General features: G+C 45.4%; 1 protein-coding gene across 1 annotated transcript in view; it reads right to left on the minus strand.

The window, feature by feature from the left end:
- Positions 1 to 5,851, minus strand: part of Zmat4 (zinc finger matrin-type 4) — a 344,754-nt gene extending 338,903 nt beyond the window's left edge. Inside the window, exon 1 of the mRNA XM_038328487.1 lies at positions 5,731 to 5,851. The gene's annotated coding sequence lies outside the window, so the exon portion shown is untranslated. The remainder of the gene's footprint in view (positions 1 to 5,730) is intronic.
- Positions 5,852 to 23,552: the final 17,701 nt, after the last annotated feature.

Consider the following 23,552-nt stretch of genomic DNA (forward strand, 5'->3'; position numbering starts at 1 on the left):
GCAGATATCCTGCCCTGCAGCCAGAATCTAAAGACTTCTTACAGGATGCTCAGCTCTGGCACACTCAGAGATCAGGAAGTGAAGATCTCCCCCAGCTGCTGCTTAATTGTGGGAAGGATGAGGCTCTTCCCCTCACCCCACAGACAGCTTGACTTTGGGCCCTGAGAAAGCTCCTGTGGGCCAGCTCTCTGCCTTCTATTAATGTTCCACACATGTTCTGTTTGTTCTGAAGGTAACAGTGAAGTATTTTATTCATGGTATAACCCCTGTCATGGGACTTTTTTGTTCCATTATTTCCATGAAGAAGTTGAATGGATAGCTATAATCTCGAACCACTTTAAGATTCAAGTTCAGTATCTCTCATGTCACTCTTCTTGATGCTCCCTTCTCTATCTAGTCCCTTCTTTTTGTTCAGGGTTGTGACAGAAATGCTGCCGTGTGGCCCAGCAGCAACACTGCAGAGTCCCCAGGGATTACAGAGCAGCCTCCTCCCAAGCCATGACCGGAGATGGAACAGTAGACTGTGTAAATTACAGAAAGTGTAGTCAGGTGCATGTGGGCAATGGGCGCTGGAGACAGCACAGGGCCAGAAGGGGTATCAGTGAACTATCAATGAACAGTGTTCAGCTGCTGATGTCAATCTCTGCCATCCAGGTAAAGAGATAGGAGGAGTCAAATGAATCTGTTCCATTTGGGAATAAAAAGGAAATGAGCTACAAAGAAGATAACCCCAATTCTGAAGAAGAAGAGGAGTGCTTAATTCTGGTCTCAGTTCTGTCACGGATTCCCTAGGTGATGCCACCAAATGCTTTCACCTCTATGAGATCATTTGCCAGGTCTGCAAGAAATGCTTCGAGCAGACAGAGGATCCCTGGGCGATGGGCAGAATGTCCCCGTCCAGGTGGCAGCCCAGCTCAGGGCAGAGGGTCCCCTGCATTCTTCATGCACCCCAAGCACTTCAACTTTCAACCCCAAAGCCAAGGGCGCAGTTTGGGAGAAATCATCGTAGGGCTTCTCCAGGAGAGAGATGGAACCCAAGGCTCAAGGAACCCTGTTCTTCCCTGGCTCGCGGTCCTCCAGCTCCAACTCTGGCTCACACCTTCTGCTTATCCTTTTCTTAAAGAGTATCTTGGAGGCTCACAACCTTCCCTTTTTTAAAAATTCTTGCTGATGGAAAATGCTTCCTCATACCTAATCTAAGTCCATCTGCTGCAATTTCTGTCTATTTTCTCTCGTTCAGTCCTTACTGGAGATGGAGAACAGCTGGTCGCCATCCTCCATATAACATCCCCTCCTAAACCAGAATCAGTTATGACATCACCCCTCAGCCTGGTTTGTTTCCCTTCTTCTGACATACCATCCACTGTGCCTCCTGACCTATCTTCGTAGATTCTAGCTCAGAAAGTATGACCAGTCACCATGGCAGCATGGGAGGCTGCAGAGCTGTGGCCTCCACAGCAGGAGGTGGACTCCCCGGCAAAATCAAAAGAGAAGGTCACTGCAGAAAGGGACCCAAAAGAACACAGTCCAATCTCTTTACACAGGAGGAAACTAAGAGCCAAAGGAGCCGATGAGTGCAATGTCCAAGATCACATCCCAGGGCTCAAGTGCCAGACCCAATATTCCTTTTTTGTTTGTTTGTTTGTTTGTTTCTGATAGTGGTGGGGGGCAGGGGTAGGAGCTCCTTACATGGCCTAAGCTTGTCTTAAACCCCAGATCTCTCCACCTTCCAAGTGCTGGAATTATAGTCACATGCCACACTCACTAACCGCAGCTAAAACCCCAACTATGACAACTCCCTGCGTAGTCACGGCAGTGTCTCGGCTGACAAGCAAAAGGCCACAATCTCTCAGTTTGCATCTTTCCAGTTCTGTCTCTCCTGTCCTGCCAGCAGATGCTGAACTTCTTCTACAAACATCTTTTGGGGGTTTTGCTGTTGTTGTTAATATGTAACTACTCGATGTGAATGTGGTCCGGAGGTAGTGTGATGTGGTCTACAAAGACAGAAGACAGACTTCAACGCCCCTGTAAGTTACACTGTTAACTTAGTGTAAGGAAGTAAATTTGATCTTTTCTAATTGCTGGTAGCTTACAGAGAAAAGAGAACAAAGAAACGGAGAGAATGGCAGGTAAACTACACTGTCCACTAATGTTCCCAAGGTCAGGCCCCAGCTGAACCGTCTGGAAGCTGTGGAAGGGGGTAGATGGAGGAGTGGTCCCCAGGGCAGAAAAGCAGCAGGATTCCTATGCCTGGTAGGAATCACCTTTGCCCCGAGCCTCACAAAACCAGCAGCCCACCACCCACGAACACTACAGAGGTCTGAGTTAGAACTGAACTTGCTTAAAGGATTACCTCATCCATTCCACCCGGCACTCCCCGATTGATGGCTAACTCAGCATTCCCAGCATCTCTGGTCACTCCTGAAAGGTAGTGAACTGGAAATCTCACCAAGGGTGTCCTGAGATGGTGGGAAGAACCAGAACAGAGGAAGGTAAAAGACAGACACCTACCTATCAAATCAGTAAGGTTCCTGCGTCAGGTGAACTAAGTCCCCAACTGAGATGAAGGATGAAGTGTGGATACACAGAAAAGTGTGTCAGATGAACTAGTAACTCATAATTCTAACTTTGAACACTGGAGGACACTCGAGCATGGAGAACACTGATCTTGGATTTCCAAACAGCCTTTTGCCATTTCGAACAAACAGTGGCACACTGCGGCTTAATCTTGTCAACTTTCAAGGATGTTCCAGACTGCCTCAAACCTGCAGACACACCCTCCCTGAGGAGAGCTGGGAAATTCAGACATCCGCCAAGAGAAAGAAGACATCATGACAGCGTTTACCAAAACGCCTAACCCAATAAACGTGCTGATTTGATTTCCCCAAAACCACAAAATTAAATTTTAAAAGAGAAAACAAAAGGACACCCCTCTGATAGAAATTTTAATCTTTTCAATCCTATTTCTGGGCATGATTTTCTTTAGCAGCAAAATCGGCATGAGATGATGAGATCGAAGCAGGTTGGCAAAGAGATTACTTATTGACAGGTTTAGGATGGAGAGGGATGGCAAGGAGCATGGTGGGCACTGAGGTCCAGAGGGGTACGAAGTCTCTTATCTGACAGGGCGATCAATCACACTGGCCTTGGAACAGCAGAAGGATGGAGCCTTACCACATCACAGTAGCTCAGGACAGAAGCCCTGGCTGGCCAACTGGGCAAAAAGAAAAACCCTTCATCGATGCAGGGTACCCACCCAGCTTCCCAGCTGAAGCTTCCATGCTCAATTCGATAAGATGAAATGACAGCCAACAAATTTAATCTCCTGAGCATCCATCAGTCCCTTAACACGCGCGAGCAAGCACCCAGCCTCACAGGAGTTAATCAGCCAAATGCCATGATTACGGTCTCCACCGCAGAGGTTCAGGGTCCGGGGGTTTGTGACCACACTGCCCAAGGTAAAGCTACAATGAGGGAGGTTTGAGTCTTGTCAATTACTCTACAGCTCCTATACTCATTTTTTTTTTTTTTTAGCTTAAGTTGTTATTTTAATGATCTCGGTTCCAAATGAGGAAATACAGGGAAGAAGAATGAGGGGGAGGAGAGGGAGAGAAAGCCAGTGCTCCTGCGTGTCCCACTTGTACTTCCCAAAGCTCCCTCGGCTCCCTCCCCCACCCAGCCTTTCCCTCTGTGGATGAGTCACCACAAGGAGCTGTTTTAAAACGCCTTCCTTTAATGTTCCCTATCATGATAGACATCAACAGATCACAGATTGGCATAAATTGAAGGGAGACCCTAAGTTCTGCTCCTGGTTTCTGGCCTTGGATACCTCTCAAACTCAAAAGCTTTCTTCAATTTATTCCTATGTTTATTATAAAAACAGAACAAAACAAAACAGGGTGTCTGCATTCAGGTCGCTTTCTCGGTGCTGAGTACTGTCCCCATGACCCCTTTGGGGTCATATGCCTTATGTCACAGAGGGAAAAAAATGCTTTAGAACTGCCTCCAACCACCTAGAAAAGTTCAGCTCCACTCAGGGACTTTGGATAGCAGGAGTCGTACTATGCGGAGCCTGGGATTTGTTTTGCTACTTCCAGCCAACACGTGCACAAAAGAGGTCGGCCATCCTGACCAGCTGCATCTGCACAAGGCTAGACAGCTATTTCTTCAACCACTGGGACTAGAACTTCCAGAATAACAATTCCCACCCAGAATGGTTGCCAAAAGGAAGTGAAGGAGAACCTGTTGTGTGGTAGTGAGGAACAGAAGGGTTGGAAGTGGAAACGAGGCCTGGGGCAGAAGAATCAAGGCTGTCACACCTCTGAGGCTGTGGGAAAGGTATTGCAGGGACATGGCAGTGTTGAGAACCCCTCCCAGGTCTCTCCTGTCAGTTCTCTTTCCTGGCTTCAAGTCTGGGACAGAAATCATAGGGAAGGAATTCACCTGGACCCGCATCCCCGGAATCCCAGGGACTTGTCATATCACCTGGGGACTGGAAGCATCAGAGGATGTCACAGGTATGACACACCACTGGGTGCCTCGTAGCGATGGGCACCAGGAAACAGCTGCATGGGAAAGCAGGGAGTCCCAGGCGGAGTGTATCACCTTCACCAGCACAGGGGACACCACCTCCTCCTCAGGGTCCACTGACCTAGCAATTCCCTGTGGCAAAAGTCGACTGAAAGGCACTTTTATCAACTATCAAAAGTGGGTCTCAGTGAAAGTGAGGCCCTTGTAGCCCCACAGTGTGGGACAGTCAAGATCTGGTGAGCATTTCTACTTGAAGAGCAGTTACCAGAAGCAGTGTGAGCAGGGACTCCAGCACCATCTTCCTGCCACAAGTCACCTGCGCATCTAGATAAAACTAGCCCCCAGCAGCTTCCCTCTCTCTGCTGCCTTGCTTCCCGAGCTGTGGGACCTCAGAATTCCTTTCTCTGATTGGAATGTAAAGCACCCTGAGATAAAATTCAGCCCCGTCCCCACTGTTTTTCAGGGTATGTATACCAAATCAAGAAATCAAGAAAGTCTTCCAGAGTGTTTAAGAGCTAACCAATGAAGTCATTTCTTTGTCAATGGCAGGGTTTATTTCTCACCAAGTTGGGTGATGCGCAGATGGATATTCATGGGGTCAAACGGGACAGGCTCCTACACCCTGTGAAATATCTCTTTTCACCCAATGAAGACGAATGGAGAAAGAGTGGGCAGAAGCAGCCCAGGAGAAGATGGGAAAAGTTTGACGAACGTCTGGAGTTGAAGGGACACAGTGCTTTGGGCAAGGCAGGTCAAGGTACAGCGGGCAGGGCAGACCCGATGGCAGAAAATCCAATCAAACCAGGCTTGCTTCTGGAACTAGTTCATGGATATGGTCACAGCACAGCATCATTCTAGTCCAGGAAGCCGCCGATCTGGAGTCCAGTCTTGGTCACCCAGCAAACGTGAATCTACACCCTAACCCCGCAGGTCATCTAGCCCCCAAATCAGACCCATTTGATGGTCCTGGGCGCTGCTAATTAATAGTAAACAAACCCAGCTCTTGACGGCGCAGAAGTTTCTCCAAATTGTAGGCTTGTTTTCCTCCCAACCAAAAAAACAGTGGGTCTCCACCTTTGTCACCTTTCCTCCCTTTAAACTTTTCTCTTCTGTCTGCAATCCCTCCACCTGTGCTAACTGCAAGCCTGTACGAAAACACAGCGGAAGCAGCCCCCTCTCCCGGGACACAGATAAAGGTACCTTCTCCGAGAAGCTGAGGGGCTCGCTCTCGTCCGGAGGCTCGCTGCCCGGCCGAGCGCAGGAGGACGCAACCGGGTTGGAGCACGCTGAGGATGCTGCGTTCCTGCCTCTGCGACCAGACCTTTCAGCAGCTCGGACCAACTGTGCTAGCGATGCACTTAGCAATTATCGGCTGGCGCCGACGCCCCGCCTCCTACTCTTGTGATTGGCTCTCCAGTCCCGGGCAGGACTGCATTGGTCTCGGCCGACCTCACTCATTGCTTCGGCTCCTACTATTATCTAAGCCATCAAAGGAAATAATTCCATGTTTCATTGACAACCTGTAAGGTTCTCCTCCCGCCAGGTGGCGGGGGCGGGAAGGGGTGGACTGGGAGTCCAGAGAAGGGAGGGAGGGGAGGAGAGCCAAAAAAGATGGGGGTGGTCGAAAAAGGAAGAGAAGGGGTAGGAGGGTAGGAGAGAGAGAGAGAGAGAGAGAGAGAGAGAGAGAGAGAGAGAGAGAGAGAGAGAGAGAGAGAGAGAGAGAGAGAGAGAGAGAGAGAGAGAGAGAGAGATTCTTACCCCAGCATTTTAACTTCCACAGAACAAAGCCCATTGCAACAATTATCTGGCTTATTTCCTTATGTCTCCTCTTGCTGGCAAATAATCCTGAGGCTGTGGGAATCATAAGGGGGCTTCTGTTGTATCAAACTGCTCCGGAAAGCAGAACAAGGTTGAGGACTGAAGAAACAGAATGATGCTTTTACACCTTGGAGGTCATCTGAAGGTCATTTCCGATTGTTCAGGGCGTCATGGTATATGCTTTAACTAGTAGTTTACGCACCTAGTTTTTCCCCTAATGGTCCATTAACTGCCCCCAACCCCAGGTCACCATTTCCCATTTCCCTTTTACTCTATCTGGAATCTGGAGAGAGTTGTTCTTAAAGTTCACAAAAGTCTGGGATTTTCTTTCATCACGGGAGGCCCAAATGAGCAGGCGATCTAGACCTAAGTACCTGCCAGGAGCCTGCTTGTTTGATCTTTGTTTTTTCCATTATTCTAACCTGCCTTCCTTCCATTAATTGTACAGTCTCAAAAATCTTAAGTCAAAGCAAGCAAGGGGGAAGAAAGAGCGAAGCCTCAACCTCCATCTGGTGAGTAATTCAGTTCCTCACTCAGACCACATAACGAAGGGTCTGACTTTGGTCCAGTTTCACATGTGATCACCGTGTAAAAAGGACATGATTTAGAATCTGCTAAGAGAAATGATTAAGAAGGATCTTTGAAAGATAAAGTGCCCAGCAAATCTATTTCCAAGGCAGAGAGCGACTCACTGGCAGAGCGTATACTTGCCTGCCCCGTGAAGGCTCTGGGTTAACCTTCTGGGTGCTGTGATTTCATTAACTCAAAGGGAGGGGGGGAATCAAGTTCCAGGTTCATTAGAGCCAGTCCTTCAGGCTCCTCTACTGGAATTCCACCTCTTTGGAAAGACAAACCCAGCCCCACCCCTGTCCCCACCTGTCCTGGGCTCTGAACAGCTGCCATCCTGTTGTCTCTCCACCTGGTGGGGTAACACACATACTTGCCTGGCTCCCTAAATGCATTCTGTACGCTGGAAGGATGGAGATACTATTGAGATGGGCAAGAATAGGAGATAATTTATTACACTCCCTTCCTGTAATGACCCACTTGGCAGTGAAGTTTCTTCCCCTGCACACTTTTTGCTTGCATGCTCCTCTCTAAACAATGCACCTAACAGCCTCAGAACCCCCTGACCCCTCCGACTGCATCAGACTACATGTATTTTTACATAACAATAGAATGAGTTCTCGGACTCCTGGAAAGATCAAATATGGACAGTTTCTATTCAACTGTATTCCTGACATATATAGAAGGGCTGATCCAGCCTGAACTAGTTTAGGCAGATGTGAAGTAAGGCAAAACTGTGTCCTCCTTTTGGGAGAATTCCCCCATTTACCATCATTATGTCTCTGCATATGCATTAGCCAGGCTGTGGAGGCATAGGTCTTTAATCCCAGTGCTCAGAAGGCATGGGCAAGCGCATTTCTGAACTTGAGGCCATTCTGGCAGCCTGGTCTATAGAACAAGTTCCAGGACAGCCAGGGCTACACAGACAAAACCCTGCCTCAAAAACCCTAAAAAATAAAAATAATAAAATTAAATGCATTCTGGGAAGGGACGTGCACAACAGATAAAGTGATTGTACAACCTCTAAGTAGAGAGCCACTTCAGGTACGTCCCTTAGTCACCAGCCCCTCTTTCCTCTGACCCTATAGAAAGAGACCTCTGGCTGCAGCTTAAAGCTCATGAGAACTTTCACTCCTATGGTCTACTGCCAATCTTTGCAGTGCATCCATCTTTATTCTGTATCATTGCTTTCTCTAGGTTAGAATTATCTTGCTTCTTTTGCAAATCAGCATGGCGTTTCACTTTCAATTCTTTAGACAAGAGGCTAAGAAACTGGACACATCCAGCCCAGACCTTGGCCTCCAGTAACATCATTTTGTGTATCCGTATAACTCATAGACGGCACACACTTCAGCACCTAGGTGTTCAGCTCTGAACCTCACAGAGCCATCCTTCTGCTGTTCTAGCTCCTCCTTGGGAGGCTGAGGCGGGAGAGCCAACTCCACAGGCCTAGAGCTGAAAGTCAGAATGAAGGCTGTGGACTTCCACAGCTTCTGAGATGATGTCAGGCCCCCAGTCCCTTTAGCTCTTCATTCAGTGCTGTCACTGGCAACAGAGACAGAAATTACAGTTTGACACTGTCACATACAAAAGCCTCAGGAGGACCCTTCTCTTCGAAGGACCTCGACCCACTTAAAACCAGACCCTTGGCTGCAACTCAGAAGAGAATTTCAGAACAGGATACCATAAAACAGAGCTGTGGTTCATTAAAAGATATGTCTGTCTAGACTTCAGCCAGAGGGTGAAGAAAAGAAGGTGTTTAGGAATAAAGGAAGGTGTAGCTGAAAAAAAAAATTGGGTGGGGGAATTCCCTAAGATTTTGGTGCGTTTTAAAACTTTTATCTTCAAAGAGTTGCTAAGGAACTTGTTTTGTTTGCTTTGCTGCCGTGATAAACACCAAAGTCAAAAACAACTTGGGGAAGAATTTCAAGAATTTCAATATTCTTGGGGAAGAATATTTCAAATTGCAGGGGTTAGTCCACAACTAATCAACACATCAAGACAGAGTAGGATGTGAAGCTGAGACCATAGGCATACTGCTTATTGGGTCGCTCTCTCTGACTCTTGATCCGCCTGCTTCTTATGCAATGAAAGACTACCTTCCCAGAGATGGTACAGCACACAGTGGCCTGGGCCCTGCAATGTCGATTAACAAGAAAAATGTCCATAGACTTGCCAAAAGACCACCGACTAGGCAATTCCCTTGTCTTACAGCTAAGGCTAACAAGGGCAATCTACACATTGTCAACTTGATACAAACATGTCATTTTAAGCCATAACCTTTCATTTCTTTGTCCCCCGAAATCAGCTTTAAACATTCCAAGGTCTTTAAAATATTATCACTTTAAAACTTCAAAGTCTCTATGCTGTGGGGTCCTATAAGATCAAAACAAAATAAAACAAAAACCAAAAGACAAGTTACATACTTTCTTATTCCCAGAGGGAAGAATCATGACACAATTACAATCATATCAAAGAAAACCCCAAATTAAACAGTTTTTTGAAGCTCAGTATCCAACATCTTGCACTCAGCTAAGATCTTCTGGGCTCCAAAGGGCTGAGGTAATTCCACGTCTTTGCAACTTACAGCCTCCACCGCTGGTCTTGTGGGCTCAGATTAGCTCCGCTCCACTCCAGCCACTACCTATGGTGGGTGTCCCACGGTCCTGGCATCTCCGATATCCTGGACACTCCACTGCTGATGAAATTTCCCTTTCCCCCAGTTGATTCCAGGCTTTTCTGATGAGACCCCAGCCCTGCCACTTGGTGCCAAGCTTCAGCCTCTCACCACGATCCATTCAACCCTTGGGTCTCCACTTCCCCCAAGCTTGCACCTTCACCCATGGCCTCTGCTGACCTCTCTTAATACCAAGTCTTAGTTTATCTCTATGACATCATCAGTCTTGCAGCATTCATACCACCAATAACAACACTACTGTTACACTAAGAGACTCTGTTACACTAAAGCTTGGCTGCCGGCTTGAGACGTAGCCTTGGCTGCCTAGATAGGATAGTCTTAGCTTCTCTCTGCAGTAGCACAAGCCAGAGCTCCGTTATATTTGTATTTCTCTCAACATTCCTATCGTCCAGGCTCCCACGCAACAGTCCACTAAGTTCTGAGCTCTCAGAGGCTTTTCCAGCCCAAAGTTCTGAACCCTTGAGCAATCCTCCCCCAGAACAACAAGGTCAGGTCAGCCAAAACAACCCCCTGCTTCTGATCCCGATTTCTGTCCTTGTTTATGTAATACTGTTTTAATAAACAGACATCGTGACCAAAGGCAACCTGTAGAGGAAAAGGTTTATTTCACCTTACAGGTTACAGTCCATCAAGGAAAATCAGGACAGGAGCTAAGGCAGGAACTGAGGGTGAGGCCATGGGGTAAACTGCTTATTGGCTCACTTTTTCTGGATCATGCTCAACCTGAGTTTAAAACAACAACAACAACAGAACCATCTGTGCAGGGGTGGTACCCTCCCAACACACACACAAACAGAACAACTGGGCCTTCCTACATCAATCAATAGTCAGAAAATGCCTCATATCTGTGCCCACAGGTCAATCTGATTGAGGCAATCCCCCAGCTGAAGCTCCCTCAGACATGCAACACATCAGGCTGACAGCTGAAGCCAACTAGGAAAGAACATAAATGAGATCACCCAGAGGTTCCTCAGGGGTCCCTAAGTGGACAACATTTGATAAGGTAGAAGCCTAGGTCACAGGAATGCAAGATGGTAGGATGTCTTTGCGATAAACCATGTTGACAATCTGGCTTGAGACTTCCAACTAATGTCTTGGAAAAGGAACGAGGTCATATATCAAGATCATATACATTTAGGCATCGGTCCTGATTCATTGCTCTTTTGACATGAAACATCCACATATCAAAGGAGTGCTAGTCTGCCACTTCACACATCTGATTGTACTGGGATCCCTGCTTCTCAGCTGGAGGGAGGCCCTCCTCCCATCCTCATAATTTTCTCCATCTTTCAATCATGCTTCAAGTATCTTTCCTCTCCTTCAAGTACTTGAGCAAGTGAAAGGATGTGGGATGTGTGCTTTTCTTGCATGTCATCATCTCCAAAATGTCAGTCATTTCCATAGTCACTTTCCCAAACTGGGCATGGCTAGCAGGAGAGACACTGTGTATTAGGAATCAAAATGTAGGACAAAGGGAGCAGCAAGACGATTACTTCTCTTTCAGTGCGATTTGTACGAAGAACAAGGATGCAATGGAACTCCCCTATGCCTCTAAAACTGATGCTGGCCCAGAAAATATGGCGTTTGGTTACGGTGTAAAACCACAAACAGCACCTCCATGATGTAAGCACTGTGGATTCTGGGAGGAGCTTATACCTCCATTCTACCCCTTCCTCCACTGTCTCTGTGTGTGTCTGCCTGTCTGCCTGTGTCTGTGTGTCTGTGTGTGTCTCTGTGTGTGTCTGTGTGTGTGTATCTGTGTGTCTGTGTGTGTATCTGTGTCTGTCTGTGTCTGTGTGTGTCTGTGTGTCTGTGTGTGTCTGTGTGTCTCTGTGTGTGTCTGTCTGTGTCTGTGTGTGTATCTGTGTATCTGTGTCTGTCTGTGTGTGTATCTGTGTGTCTGTGTATGTCTTTGTGTGTCTCTGTGTGTGTCTGTCTGTGTCTGTGTGTGTATCTGTGTATCTGTGTCTGTCTGTGTGTGTATCTGTGTGTCTGTGAGTGTGTATCTGTGTGTCTGTCTGTGTGTGTCTGTGTCTGTGTGTGTATCTCTGTGTGTGTGTGTGTGTGTGAGAGAGAGAGAGAGAGAGAGAGAGAGAGAGGTGAAATTATGATCATTTTCATGAGTGATGGAGATAGGACACCTCAGTCAGTACAATGATGGCTTACTATACACAAAACCCTAGACTTGATCCCCAGCACCACATGAAAAACTGGGTTGCAGCTCATACCTGTAGCCCATAATTCCAGAGACAGAGGCAGGAAGATCAGAAGTTTAAGATCATGGCCCAGCCACGTGACTCGGTGAGTAAAATCTCTGTTTTCCATGTTTGATGATCTGAGTTTGATTTCTGGGACCCAGATAAAAGGAAAGAACCAACTCTTACAAATTGTCCTCTGACCTCTACAAGTGTGCCTTGTCTTGTACACACACACACACACACACACACACAAATGTAATTTAAGAGATAAAATAGGTGTGTACTCACTCAAGGAGGTCAAGGTCATGTCGTCCTTGGCTCTACAGCTAGTCCAAGTTCAGGCTAGGCTGCGTGAGATCCGAAAGAGAGAGAGAGAGAGAGAGAGAAAGAAAGAAAGAAAGAAAGAAAGAAAGAAAGAAAGAAAGAAAGAAAGGAAGGAAGGAGAAGAGAAGAAAAGGGAGGGAGGGATGGAAAGAGAGAAGGGAAGGGAAGAGGTGGATGTGGTGGCACAAACTTGAAACCGGCTTGGGCTATGTGAAATACTTTACCAAATAATAATAATAATAATAATAATAATAATAATAATAATAATAATTTTTTAAACCAGAATTCTCTTGAGCACCCATCGAAAGTTCAATTGTCCCCAAAGGAAAGACAAAGCATTGCAAGTGACTTTCTAAAAAGCCTTACCTAAAATACCACACACAAACACACATACTCACACACACAAACATACACACTCACACAAATACACACAAACATACACATACTCACGCACACACACAAACACTCACACACAAACACTCCCCCCTCTCTCTCTCACACACACACAAGAGAGCAGGGGAGCCAGAGAGAAAGAACCAGCGAGAGCATGGACTGCAAACAGTCGTTTATGTCAGTGACTTTTAAATCCATTGACCACAAAATAGTCTCTTTAAGAAAAGGATGATCCCTCTGTGCCCCATAGATCAACGCCTTAATTCTGGGAGCCGGAGAATGCATATTAGCTATGCAGATCTCACCGTTGCATAGTATCAAATATTAGCCCCATCCAATTTAAACTCGCCTGGGTGTGGAGCACACCGAATTCCATTTTGCGGGCAGCACTGACAGCCCAGCCCACTCTGATAAGTTTCAGCGTATTAGCGGTCTGAAAGGCTGTGGTGTGGGGCTTCCTGTTGCATTTGAAGTGAGTAATTAAGGAAGGGAATACGGGTTCCTTCATCACAAGACAAATGAAACGGCAGCCTTCGGAACCACCGCCTTCCTGTGGGCAACCACGTGCTGCGTGAAATCCCCCTGCCCTGCGTGCAACGCCAAAGGAGTTTCCATTCACCCTTCTGCTTGTCCCATTTTCTCAGTGATCATTTATTTATGCCAGATTCTGTTCCTAAAAGGGAGGAGAGGAGAATAAATCTGGGCAATGTCAAGAAAGAAGGAAATGTGTGAAAGCACCAGCAAAACGACTTCCGGCACCAGGTCGCCGCTAATTGATGCGAATGTTCCAATACCGCTTCGGTGAATGCCAGCTAGGCTAGTACAAGGATATCTTTCCTTGTCCTTTCTTTACTATCTTATTTAGTACTGAATGACAGAAAGGTTTTTTCCCTCTCCAACACCTCTCCAAGCACTGCTTCCTAAGTAGAGAAACACACAGCTTTCCTTGCTAGTTAATGGCAGGTGTAGGACCTCACGCAACCCTCCGCCTCCACCTCCTGGGCCTATCCTCCAATCAAACCTGCTCAGCCAGTAACGTTTCTACAATGTCCAGCAAGAGATTGTGACCGCCAGCTCATCGGGCTCTATTCTTAACAGTTTCATGAATTACTAATGAGTCTTCAGGGAGTTTGTCTTAGACAGGTCTTCATGAAATTTCAAGACAGGAAAATTTTATTATTTAAGACAATGATAAATAAGAGCAGGTAATTCTGTTCATTCAAATCATGATTGTGTTTATTGTGAGCCAGTGCTGTCTGGGGAGAGAGAGAGAGAGAGAGAGAGAGAGAGAGAGAGAGAGAGAGAGAGAGAGAGAGAGATTTGAAAGACTAAATTGCCCATCTAAATTCTGTTTTGCTTTGGTTAAAATTTTATAAGAAATACGCAGCTAAGAAGTGTTGTGAAATATTGTCCAGCCGTGAACCAACAGACAGGAATCAAAGGATGACATTACGAAGGCTGGCATGTCTTCCGTGAGACTGGCAGAACACACAGGGAAGTGCCCTCTGGGGTAAAGGAATATAACTATGGGAACTCCTGTGTGCCAGCACCCAGGAGATGCTTCCTTGGAAGAGTTCATCGATTACTTTATCAATACCCTCCACAGACCAACTTCTCATTCATAACACAGAGGGAGTTAAGCTGTTCCTAGGGCTTTGGGGAGAGGACAGCCGTCCCTACTTAGATCCACTGTGTACCGAGCCTCATCTCAACAGCAGTAATGCCTGAGCCTACCTGAGGCCCATCGTCACCTGACTGTGCTGTCCCACTCAGCTGAGCTCTTGGGGTGGGGCCTGAGGATGTCAAGAGGGGCAGAAAGCAACTCCCAGTGATAGGCCACACACACACCGTGGGACAATGAAGAGTCACACCCTGTAGCCTACAACAGGAGGCAAACTGATTTATCAGTGTACTTTCCTAGAGGAGAAGCCCTGAGGGGGTGAAGCTACGATCCTAGTAAATGTCGTAGCCATTATTTCTTTAACAGGGTTTGTTTTATTTCCCAGGACATGTGAATTTTATATTCTGTTCCAATGTACACCCATGCTTGGAATAAAAGTTGGTTGACTGAAAATGCAAACCGACGTTGAATCTTCTGCAGTTTCCATGTATTCGAGACTAGATAAGTGTGTTTTCACACTAGCGATGAGCTGCACACGCCCCCCTTCCACTGCCTCGTCCACCGCCTCCTCCTCTTCACTCTGTCTCCTTCCCTTCCATTTTATAAGAAGCAGATTACAGAAGTTATTAAGGAAATGAAATCAAGCTTAAGTATCTTATCTTGAGACAGCATCCAGTACCCAGAAAGTTGAATCTAGAATAATAGCCTCAGGCTTCTGTATAACAGATGACTTCTTTTTTTTTTTTTTTTTTTTTTTTGTGAGAGAAGAGACCTTGATAATCTTCTTCTTTTCTTTTCTTTTCTTTTCTTTTCTTTTTCTTTTCCTTTTCTTCAGTAAGCACACTAGGTTTCTTCATGCCATTGTCACACATGCACATCACTGTGACCCGTCGCATGTGTTCCCCCATCACCTTCTCTGGTCCTCTCTCATCCTCTACTTTTTTCAAAGACTGAAAAAAGTGCAAACATTCTTTTAAGTAGATTTGAGCTTTGTGTTGGTTACTGTTCTACTACTCATCTTGGTGGGATCTAGATTTACTGGAGAGATGTCCTGCTAGCTACACCTGTAAGAGATTATCTAGATTACAGTGAAGCCCTGAGAACATCTGGGAGCGATTATTTTGATAATATTGATGTGGAAGGGCTTATCTTAATTCTGAGTGGGACTGTTCTCTGGGCAGGAGATCCGGGATTGTAAGGAAGGGAGGACAGAGGCTGAGCACCTAGGGTACAATCTGCCATCATCCTTCTCTACCTCCTGGTCCTGGATGGAGTACGACCCGATGTTTCAGCTCCCTTGGCCTCCACTTGTCCTGTACCCTCACAGCTCAGAACAAGGTCTTCCTCCCTTGAGTTCCTCTCATCAGAACATTCATCGCACCGGCAGGAAGGCAGATGAAAACAGAGCCACGCAGAAGACCCACGGATTATGGTTATTTAAACATTGCATCAACTTTCCTCTTGGGGAAAGATGGCTGTCACCTCCAAGCTTAGATGAGTTTGATATTAGTTCCTCAGCTCTTAGGCCACTTCTCTGGACTCACGCTCAGAAGACAAGTGTGGGATCCATGTGGCACCCGGAACTCCAGTTTCTCTTGATTTTTCCCCTGGTAAATCAAAACTCTCAGCTCTTCATGATAACCAAGGGCTCTAAACTCCCCTGAGGGGACTAATGAGATTACACTTAGGTGTTCCTTAGCCATTCTCCTCACCAGAAAGGCCTTCTGCTCCTCTGGGAGGGGTTTAGGTTAGAAACTTCGTTTATCAAGCTGGAGAAATGGTTCAGAGGTTAAGAACACTGGCTGTTCTTCCAGAGGATCCAGGTTCAATTCTCAGCTCCCACAACTGTCTGTAACTCCAGTTCTAGGGGATCAACACTTTCACACAGACATATATCAGGCAAAACATCAATGCACAAAAAATTGAAAATAAAATTATTTTTTTAAAAAAGCAACTTTGTTTATCTATGAGTTTTCATAAATAATGATACTTTTCATTTGATGATACTTTAAGTTCATAAGAAAAAAATCAGTTTATTATAAACTAGGTCACTTTATACATGTGAGGAATAAGAACTGACCAGTGGTTACCAGCTCCCACCAAGTACAGGGTAGAAGCCTAGTGCTCTCATTGGCTATGAAGAGGCTCCTCTGTGAATCCTGGGAAACAGGCCTTTAGTGGGACAGATGGATAAAAAGAGCATTCTCCCGAAAGCCCGGCTTCCACACCTTTTGCCCTGAATCTCACTGTTTCTCTCTCCTGGCTCACCTTCCCTTCACATCTGTCTCTCCCTTCTCTTCTTTATGGTTCCCACTGCCCTATTCTATTTTTAATATCAGTCCTTCGTGATCAATGTCCCCGAAAGCCTCTTCTCTCACTTATAAGTCACTGTATGCTAATTAGGAAGCCGCTGACAGGAAAGGGAACATGAACATCTAACTCAAAGAAATAAAATTCCACTTCTTGGGTGGGGGGGCAATTAGTTGGCTTTTTAAAGACTTGAAGCTAAAAGGTGTTTACGAGGGCAGAGTGACATAAAGTCATAGCATAATGGTTTTATTGAGCATTTTATTGATTTTTCTCAAGAGTTGGATGGAATATTATTCTCTGGTAACCTCGGCAAATGGCTCCACAGCACTGAAATTCATTAGCAACCGGCCTGTTTGTAATCATGGAGTGTGGATGGGGAGAGGAGATCTAGGGAATCGGGCAGCAGGGCAGGAGAGGAAGGAATGACCGACCGATGCTGCCAACATTTCGGCTCATAACAGTACATTTACAGAACACCTGAGTGATGGCGCCGAGATGACCGGACTGATGGCGCCGAGATCACCTGAGGATGGCGCCGAGATGACCGGACTGATGGCGCCGAGATCACCTGAGGATGGCGCCGAGAATGTAGCTCTGCCTTCTTGCTGTTAAAGGGCTGCTAGGACAGCTTCAGGGGAAATCTCTGACATGACAGAAGCTCCTCAGTGTCCAGAGCCCATGAAGGACAGGTGTGATCGTGAGTCACAGCAATTCCACTGCTGGCTATGAGGGCGACCATTCCGCCCATCCTCAGCTTTCAGAGTGTCTGTGAACCAGTGTCCAGTTCATGCTGGTTCCCCTGGCCTCGGATAAGAGGAGCCTTTGTGTAAAGAAATGTGGTCATCCTGCCCTTTAGGGACACAGTCGGATTTCAGATCCACACAAGGATGTTTTAGTAAAGCATATAATCAGCACACAGAAATCCCAGGTGATTTCCGGTCCATCCTGACCAGTTCATTAAATATTTCCTGCAGTTATAAAGCCACATTACAGCTTCCTGGAAACTAGGCTTAGAAACAACAACAACAAAAACAGCAAAGGATCTCAGACAGGGCAGATCATAATCAAAATTTTAGTAAAGCCCCTGCCCTGTACAAAATTCTAAAATGCAAGATTATCAACAACAACAACAACAAAAAAGCTCGCTGTTTAATAACAATGGTGTAAGTTAAGACCTAGCCAAAGCTCAGGACCCAGAACATGTTACTAGCGCCCCACAAATATTTGTTGAAGAAAGGAAGGAAAGAAGTATAGTCAGACAGAAGGACAGGTGGATTATATTATATGTTCAAGCCTTTAGCCTGTTTAGCATAAACCTTTCTTTCTAAGAGGGCATCTTTCTTTGTTTGTTTGTTTTTCTATTTTGTTGTTGTTTTAGCTTTGGTTTTTGGTTTTTCAAGATGGGGTTTCTCTGTAACAGTTGTGGCTGTCCTGGAACTCACTCTGTAGACCGGGCTGGCCTGGAACTCACAAAGATGCTAAGATGATGTCTTTAAGAGAAGGATTTTCTTTCTTAACTTCACATAGATTAGCAATTTATCCTAAACATTTTCTCTCTCCCTCCCTTTCTCCTTCCCTCTTTCCTTCCTCCTTTCTCCTCCCCCCTTCCCTTTCTCCCGCTATCACTCCCCCTTCCTCCTTCCTCCTTCTTTCCCTCCTCGTTCTGTGTGTATGTGGTATATACATGTGTGTACATGTACCAGAGCAGACGCATGGAATCCACACAAAGCCATCAGGTCTCTATGGCCTCTCTCCATCTCATTCCTTTGAGTCAGGCAGGGTCTCTCACTGAAGCTGAAGCTAGGCTGATGGCTTCTCAAGCCCCAAAAGTCCTTCTTTGTCTGCCTGCCAAAGCCTTAGGGTTGCAGCTTGTGTGTGATCATGCCCAGCTTTTTACACAGATTCTGGGGATTAGAACTAAGGTTTTCAGGCTAGGGTAGTAAGTTCTTTTGACCGCTGAGCCATAGTCCCACCCGTCTTTATAAGTTTCAATTCATATACAACCATAAACAAAGGTACCATCGGTTTTTCTGATCTATCTCCTTAAACATCTTGAAATATTCAGAATCCCTAAGTAGATGGAGTTTCCCCCTGGATGATGGGGTGTATGTTAATGGTCCAATGTGAGTTGCTTTGGATGAATGACCTTTTCACCTCACTGCTACTCCTTCAACTATCAAAGTCACTGGTATGTATGAGGGATTGCTGTATAGTGATATTTCAGTTGTATTTTAATAAGTAAAGCTCACCTGAAGGTCAGTGCAAAGCAGCTACAATAGTCAGCCATACAGGCCAGACAGTGGTGGCACACACCTTTGATCCCAGCAGCCTCACTAGTTAGCCATAGAGGCTGGGCGGTGGTGGCGCACACCTTTAAACCCAGCACTAGAGAGGACTATAAGGCAGAATGAGACAGGAACTCACTTCTTTTCTGTCTAAAGATTTCACTGAGGTAAGAACAATCTAGTGGCTTGGCTGTTTTGCTTTTCTGATCTTCAAGTTGAACCCTAATACCTGTCTCTGGGTTTTTATTATTCATGCTACATTATTGGGTAGTTGTGGCTTGGGGAAATTCTGCTGAAATGCAGTGTGCTCGAATTGGTCAGATGGAGCTGCTCCCAGGTGCTCTTATATCCTCAGCTCTTGAGATGAGAAGTACCAGATAGATGTCTGCCCATTCTGGTTCTACAGAGATCGCTGAACGCAGGCTGTCTTCCTGCTGTGATACCAGGCAGTGGATAGCAAACTCTTGGTATCTCTTCAGAGAGGACTCTTCATCCTTTAGAATCTGGGTGATTCTTCTTCATCGTGACATTATCTAACCTTTAATCACTTCAGCACTATTATCAAATGTATTCACATGGCAGATTATATTTGGAGTCTTAGTGTTATTTGAATAGTTTGAGCTTAATTCTCCCTACGGATGAAGAAATAGAATGGATCCGTGACACCCTATCAGCTCCTAATTCCTTCCAACCTAACTGTGCCTAGCTCCTGCGAGCCGCCTGCCTTTCTTTTTCTTACGTTTTGCATCTCCTTCTGCTCCCTGTTGTTGCCAATAAGTTGACCAATTTCCATATTAGATTATTAGCATAAAGCATGATGCACAAAGCCCCTATAGTCTGCACCCCACAGTACAAGATCTGTTACAGGCACTTGTTCCCCCGCCCCTGCCCGCGAGCTGTCTGCCTCTCACAGCCTCCTCTGCATCGTGGATCTTTGCAGCAATCCCCCAACCTCCCGTCTCTGCGTGCCTCTCATTTGTCCTCCTCCTGATTCCCAGAGCACTATGTCATAAGCCTGTCACCTGTCCTCCAGCCACACACACAGACTTGCCTAGCAAGTACCTCTTCCACTGAGAGAACTCTGGGGAAAGGCAACCCTGGCAGAAGTAGAGGCTCAGGAGATACCTATAGAAAGAATATCTATAGAAAGAATGGCATGCCTCTATTGTCAGTAGGACATAACTGCCACATTCATAAAAGGCTGGAAGAAAAATATGACCAATGGACAATGTGTCCAGTGTGTCATAGGTTTTGTTTTGTTATTGTTGTTTCGGTGATTCTGGGATTTGTTTGTTTGTTTGGGGAAAAGTTCCACTGTATAGCCCCGACTGACCTGGAATTTGTTATACCAACCAGGCTGGCTTTGAACTCACAGAGATTTGCCTTCCTCTACCTCTGAGTACTGGGATTAAAAGTTTATGCCACTAAGCCTAGCTATGGTGTTTTATTCTTAAATTAGCAAAGAGCTGGATCAGGTGTCAGTGTTCTGGTGTTGATTCGCAGCTCCGTCTCTTTGTATTCATAGCAAACACCTAACTTCTTTGAAACACAATATCCACAGCCGCAAAGCATCCATCAGTGTCTGTGACAGGTATTGTTATGTAGATCTCCACATGAGCTAAGGCAGCTGATTTCATTGGCACATGGCTGGACACACAACAGCAAGATCGTGGCATTGACTTGACTAGGTATGTATTGGATTGGTATCGATATCTATGAAGCATGAACATGACTTCTAGTGATTTATTTTCCTATTGATGTGACCACATGCATAATAAGAAGTGATGTAAGGTTTTGCTTGGGCTCACATTTCGAGCCAGAAAGGGAAAGCGTGACAAGGGAAGCATGAAGCAGCTGATGGCAAGGGGAGCAGGGAGTAGCTGATGGAAAAGGGAGCATGGAGTAGCTGATGGAAAGAGGAGCATGGAGTAGCTGATGGAAAGGGGAGCATGGAGTTGCTGATGGAAAGAGGAGCATGGAGTAGCTGATGGAAAGGAGAGCATGGAGTAGCTGGTGGCAAGGGGACCATGAAGCAGCTGGTGGTAAGGGGAGCATGGAGTAGCTGATGGCAAGGGGAGCATGGAGTTGCTGATGGAAAGGGGAGCATGGAGTAGCTGATGGCAAGGGGAGCATGGAGTAGCTGATGGCAAGGGGAGCATGGAGTAGCTGGCCAGATCATATCCAGTTAGGAAGCAGAGAGATGGATGTTGATGTTCAGTGGTCTTCTGCTTTGCTCTGCTTTTCATTCCATCTGGACCCCAGCCTAAGAGCTCATGCCACTCGTGAGCTTCCTTCCTCCATTAAACCTCCCTTGAAATCTGGTAGGAACAGCCCCAAATGTGATTCTCCTTAATTCTAAGTCCGGTTAAGTGGACAATGAAGACAATGGTTACAGCATCTAATAGAAACTAGGTACAAGGCAATCGGCGCTTTGGAGATGACTTGAGAATGCACTAATAGAAAGAGTACTATCTTAGTAATAATAAAACAATGCAAACAAATCAATTACACACATTATGAAAATGTTAGAAATAAATAATATGTACCTAAAGTAAACTGAAACAACATTTAACTGAATTAAAATCAGAAGTAATAAACTGGAAAACTAAAAAACAGAATGATTAATTCACAAATTAAATAGTTCATTGTCAAATGCAAATACTAAAATTAATAAATTAGAAGTTCAATCAAGTAGAAGAAAGAAGTACAATTATTCAAAGTAAGAAACTAGAAAGAAAAAGGACGAACACTCAAACACAAAACCAGATACACTGAACCCAACAGAAGAGAAAGGGGGAACTAGTCTTGAACTCATTGACATGGAAAAAGACTTTCTGAACAGAACATGTTAGCATAGGTACTAAGATCAGTGGGGACCTCAGGAACTGAAAAGCTGCACAGCAAAGGACACCAGCATTAGTACAAAGAGGCAGCCTTCAGAATGGGAGGTGTTTGCAAACTCCAAATCTGGTAGAGGTCCAAAGTATATACATAACTCAAAAAAACTAGATATCAAGAAAACAAATAAACCAACTTAAAAATAGAAGACAGATCTAAACAGAATTCTCAGAAAAGGAAACTCAAATAGCTGAGAAACACTTAGTTTCTTAACATCTTAATGATTGGGAAAATGCAAATCAAAAGAACTTTGGTAGTTCAACTTACACCAATCAGAAAGACTAAGATCAATAAAACAAATGACAGCTCATGCTGGTGAGGACACGGAGTAAGGGGAACACTCATCCATTGTTGGTGAGAGTGCAAACTTGTACAATCACTTTGTAAATTGGTATGGCAGTTCCTCAGAAAGCTGGGAATTGGTGTATCTCAAGATCCAGCTATACCTCTCTTGGAAATACACTCAAAAGTGGATTCATCCTACCACAGAGATACTTGCTCAGCCATGTTCATTGCTGCTTCTGTTCATAATAGTCAGAAACAACCAAGGTGTCCCTCAACAGAAGAATGGATAAAGAAAAATGTAGTACATTTATATAGTAGAATATTACTCAACCATTTAAAAATAAAATCATGAAATTTGCAGGTAATGAATGGAACTAGAGAAAAATCATACTGAATGAGGTCACCCAGATCCATAAAGACAAATATGTGTTCACTTACATGTGGACATTAGCTATTTTGTCAGTGATAGTCAAGCTACAAGCCATAGAACCACAAAGGTTAGAAATATAGTAAGGGACTGGGGTCAGGATAGGGAAGAGAAAGATCTCTCTAAGAAGGGTAAATACAATAGGTAGTTGTGGGTGGGTGGATGGAGAGAGCTGGAATGGGAAGACCAAAAGGTGGGGGAAAGAAGAAGAGAGGGAATATGGGAGAGATAGCCAAAATTAAGGACCATTTGAGGGGTAACATGGAAACCTAATATGGTAGAAGCTTCCTAAAATATGTACATATATGACAGCAATCTAACCAAAATTAGCAAACAATGGGGGATACAGAGCCCCAGCTGGTCATCTCCTGTCGCCAAATAAAGCTTCCACTGCCAGTATTGGCTAAGAGGTAAATGAGTTGTTAGCCAAAGGGGTCTCATGAGAACTCCCAAACAAACCAGGCTGTTGCCAAGACAACAAATTTGTGTGTTGCTCTCCACAAACTGATGGCAAGGCCTCTTACTGAAGACAACACCTACACGACTCATTGAACATGGAGAAGTTGAGCTGGGGTCTACATAGAGCCTTCAGCCCTGCCTGCTAGCATCTTTAGTACTGGAAGGTACTCTGCAGGCTACCCAAGGAGAACTGTGAACACCAACCCAGCTGCAAACCCTCGGTTCTACGGTAGTGCCCTGCCTGCAAGATTTGCTACTGCAGAGGTGGCACAAAGCTTTTAGAAATAACCAACCAACATCTGATTTGACTTTAGAAGACCCACTCCATGAGATGGAACCCAAACCCAACACTGCTTGGGTGATCAAGAGCCTGAGAGTAGATAGCCCCTGAACCTAGGGGAAAAACAAATACTACTGTTCTAAAAGGGAAAAAAAAGTAGCAATAAAATTACTCCTAATGATATTCTGCTAAACTCATAGATCAGCGCCTTCCTCGGTCATCATCAAAGACCCTTTCTCCTGCAGCAGAGAGGAACAAACACAGAGCCCTGCAGGGAGACACTGTGCAGGGAGTAAGATACCTTGTAACACTCAGCCCTAAATAAGATGTCACCTCTTAGGGCTCAGGAAACTAGGGGAAGAGGAAGCAGAGAAAGTGGAAGATCCAGAATGGGAATGAAGGACTCCAGAATGAAATCCTGCTAGACCCGAAAGGCTTGCCAGAGACTGAGGCAGCCGG

This window comes from Arvicola amphibius, chromosome 4 (genome assembly GCF_903992535.2).
Source record: "Arvicola amphibius chromosome 4, mArvAmp1.2, whole genome shotgun sequence".
In the NCBI taxonomy this organism is placed as follows: domain Eukaryota; kingdom Metazoa; phylum Chordata; class Mammalia; order Rodentia; family Cricetidae; genus Arvicola; species Arvicola amphibius.